The sequence below is a fragment of the Mus pahari genome, unplaced genomic scaffold (assembly GCF_900095145.1).
Source record: "Mus pahari unplaced genomic scaffold, PAHARI_EIJ_v1.1 scaffold_10190_1, whole genome shotgun sequence".
NCBI classification, from domain to species: domain Eukaryota; kingdom Metazoa; phylum Chordata; class Mammalia; order Rodentia; family Muridae; genus Mus; species Mus pahari.
The window spans coordinates 20838-25384 of NW_018392684.1; positions in this window are offsets into that span (position 1 = coordinate 20838).

The window sequence follows — 4547 nt, forward strand, 5'->3', positions numbered from 1 at the left end:
TGTGTGTGTGTGTGTGTGTGTGTGTGTGTGTGTGTGTATTGGGGGGCTCTCTTACCACCAAAGAACAAGAGGATGTCCCTAGTCTGGGCTTCATTTGGGGCCATGTTGATGTCTGAGAGTTATGCAGAGCTAGCCTCATTCTTTGGCGAGACCTTGTGGAAGAGCTGGCCTTAAAGGTATCAGAGCAGGAGAGATGGAACCAGTACTCTCCAGCTGTAGCATTTTGAGAGTAGGCTCTGTGCCTCATCTAGGAAGTACAGGAGAGGTGAGCCTGGTTGCTTGTGAGTGCATTAACCTTGAGTGTGTAAGAGTGTGAAAGCTAGCTCTGCCATTTGCCTACTATGAGGTGGTATGAGGAGATGCCCTCTTCACCTGCCACAGTTGGGAGAACTGGCCCTGAGGTCATGAGAGTGGGAGAGCTGGTCCACTCCACCCTAGCTGCAGCACAGTACAGCTGTCCCTGATGGCAATGGCATGGGTGATCCAGCTTCTATAGTATGAGACTTTGAGAGCTGGCCCTCTCCCTTGTTAACTACAGCAATGGACCTTGTTGAGAGTCCATTGGTTGGGTGTAAGTATTACATCTAGCTATCTGGAGCAGTCCTGAGAGCTAGCCCCAGTGGTGGTGTGGGCTCAGGAGACCTGGTGAAATGAGCAATTTAGCTCCAATCTAACTCCAAATACAGAGCTTTGAATTGGCCCACCCCAACATCTATCTCATCAATTAACTGCTGGAGTGTGTGAAAGGGGAGGTCCTGTGTATCCAAAACTGCAGGATTTCTATGACATGTGGCAACAACAGGGTGTCTGAGAGGATCCCTGTTAGGATCCATTACTGATGCTGTAAGAGAAGGAACAGGCCTTCAACCAGACCAATGACTCATTGCAATGAACATTTTCAATTAAAGATTTGTGAATAAAAGGGTATGCCGTGGGACATATAGCGGTAGACAATAGTTTCATCAACAGGATTTTATGTTTTATTTTTATATATTTTACTTATTATTTTATTTATTTATGTATGTATCTGTTTATTTATTTATTTTTACTTTTTTTTTATAGTCCAGTCATTGTCCTCTTCCTGATACACTTTCCCACAGTTACTCATTCCATTCCTCCTCCCCCTGTCTCCAAGAGGATGTTCTGTCCACCCCTCTCTCCATCAGGCCTCCACACTTTCTGGGACCTTAAGTCTCCAGGGTTAGGCACTTCTCCCACTGAGGTCAGGAGGGAGTCCTCTGCTGCATATAAGATAGGAGCCTCAGACAACTTCATGTATGCTGGCTCAGTGAATGTGAGATCTCAAGGGTCCAGGTTAGTTGAGACTGCTGGTTTTCTTATGGGGTCACCCAGCTCCTCAGCTTCGTCCAGCCTTTTCCTAATTCAACCACAAGGGTCCCTGACTTCAGTCCATTAGTTCAGATAGGTGTAAGTATTACATCTATCTCCATCAGTTGCTTGCTGGGCCTCTCAGAGGACAGCCACACCAGGCTCCTGACTATAAGTATACCATAGCATCAGTAATAGTGTTAGACCTTGGATCCTCCCCTTGATATGGATCCAAGTTGTGCTGGTCACTGGATTGCCTTTCTCTCAGTCTTTTCTCCATTTTCCTCTGGGCAGTTTTTTTAGACAGGAACAACTCCGAGTCTGAGATTTTGACTATGGGATGGCAATACCAGCCCTACACTTGATGGCCTGTCTTTCTACTGGAGGTAAATTCTATGAGTTCCCTCTCTCCATGGTTGGACATTTCATCTAAAGTACTTCCCTATGAGTCCTGAGAGTCTCTCACCTCCCAGGTCTCTGGTATTTTCTAGAGGGTAATCCCAACTCCCACCCCCCGAGGTTGCATATTTCCATTTGTTCTACTGTCTTTCAGGGCTTCTCTCCTGACTCCCCACTCCATACATGATCCTGTACCCTTTTCCCCTCTCTATCCCCTCCTCAAACTCAAGTCCCTCCCTCCCTCTGCCTCCTGTGATTGTTATCTTCTTTCTCTCAAGTGGGATTGAAGCATCCTTACTTGTGACCTACTGCTTGTTAACCTTCCTGAGTTCTATAGATTGTATCCTTGGTATTTTGTGCTTTTCTTGGCTAATATTCACTTATTAGTGAGTACATACCATGCATGTCTTTTTGGGTCTGAGATACCTCATTTAGGATGATATTTTCTAGTTCCATCTATTTTCCTAAGAATTTCATGAAGTCATTGTTTTTAATAGCTGAGTAGTACTCCACTGTGTAAATGAACCACATTTAGTGGATTCATTTTCTTGTGGGACATCTGAGTTGTTTCCCGCTTCTGGCCATCACAAGTTAGGCCCTATGAACACAGTAGAGCATGTGTCCTTGTGGTATGGTAGGGCATTTTTTGGGTGTATGCCCATGAGTGGTATTGCTGGGTCTTCAGGTAGGTCTATTTCTAATTTTCTGAGGAATCTTCAGATTAATTTCCAGAGTGGTTGTATCAGCTGTGAATTGCACCAGCAATGGGGTAGTGTTCCTGTTTTTTCACATCCTTATCAACATGTGCTGTCAACTGAGGTTTTGATCTTAGTCATTCTGGTTGGTTTTAGGTGGAATCTCATTATCATTTTCATTTGCATTTCCCTGATGACTTAGTGTAGCCATCCTGTAGCCATGGGCAAATTCTGTTTACTTGAAAGGAAGGCTGCAAGTAAGGTAAGTGGGAGAGAGAAGGGTCAAGACAAAAGTTCTGACCAAGGCTCAAAGTTTAATAATAAGCTTTGCATATATAAAGGAAGAAACCCACAAAACCCATACCCTTCTTCAGATGAAGTATGTTGTAGTATCAAGGTCAGTGGAGGCAGCCAAAACATCAAAGTTCTGATGGGAACTAGTCAAAAAACTAGATAAAGGGCTGCCTCTTAGCCCTGGGAAAAGAGAGGCACAGAGTCAGAGGGGTGGTAGAGAATCCACCTCATCTCCACTTCAGCATCGGGTACCTTGCCTCCAGGGACTGTATGTCATATCATAGGACGTAGCTCAAATTATAAGAATAGCTTTGAGTTGGTCCCTGGAGTTGTGTATTCTGATATGTTAGTTGAAATTAAAGTTATGGTTAAAGTGTTAAAGAAGACAAGTCAGCTTCATAAAGGTCAAAGGATAGTCCAGCTCTTATTATTACCTTATTTACAACTCGCCAATCCTACATTGAAAGGAGAGCGAGGCAAGAGACAATTTGGGTCTACAGATATTGTAGCCTGGGTACAGCAAATTAATGATCAGAGGCCTTTTAAGAATATTGTTGTAAATGGAGAGTCATTTAAGGGCCTTCGAGATACAGGTGCTGATAGATCCTGTATCGCAGGTAGAGATTGGCCGTCATCTTGGCCTGCTCACCAGTCTTTCTCTACTCTACAAGGGCTGGGGATGGCTGCTAATGTAGCCCAAAGCTCACAAATATTAAAATGGAAGTGTGAAAGAAAAGCAGGGCATGTACAACCTTATGTCATAGCTTCCCTACCTTTCTCACTTTGGGGAAGAGACATTATGGAGGATATGAATGTTCAACTGGTTACCTCAGACAATTTAAACTGTCAGAATTTTTCATATGGGTCACTAATGAGAATTTATATGCTGATAAAATAGAATGGAAAGATCCAGAGCCTGTGTGGATTAATCAGTNGCCCCTAACTGAGGAGAAGATATAGGCTATTGAGGAGCTGGTGAAGGAACAGTTGGAGAAAGGGCATATAGAGGAGTCCAACAGTCCATGGAATACTCCAATATTTGTTATAAAGAAAAAATCAGGAAAATGGAGACTTTTGCAAGATCTTAGAGCAGTAAATTCTACTATGCATGATATGGAAGGCTTACAACCAGGGCTCCCTTCACCCGTTGCTTTTCTAAAACAATATTACATTATGATTATAGATTTACAGGATTGCTTCTTTACAATAAAATTCTATCCTGAAGATTCTAAAAGATTTGCTTTTAATGTTCCCTCAATGAATTTGCAAAGGCCTTACAGGAGATTTCAGTGAAAGGTTTTACCTCAAGGAATGAAGAATAGTCCTACATTGTGCCAAAAATTCATAGATAAGGCTTTATTGGAAGTTAGAAAATCATTTCCTCATGCATATATACTTTACTTTATGGATGACATTTTGATAGCTATGGAGAGTAAAGAGCAAACAGAGCAGGTTTTGTCAATAACTAAGTTTAACTAAGTATGGGTTAATTGTAGCTCCAGAAAAAATTCAGCATAATAGACCGTTGAGCTACTTAGGACACTTAATATATAAAGATTGTATTTCTTCTCAAAAGGTTACTCTTAGACTCGATAAATTAAAAACTTTAAATGATTACCAGAAGCTGTTAGGAAATATTAATTGGGTTAGGCCATATTTGAAGCTTTCCACGGGAGATTTAAGTTCCTTATTTAATATCCTAAAGGGCAATACTCATCCCAATTCACCTAGAGTTTTAACTCCAGAAGTCCTACAGGTCATTGCTTAGGTAGAGGAGAGGATCACAGAGGCCAAAGTACAGCAATTGGATTATACAAGGGAATGGGATTT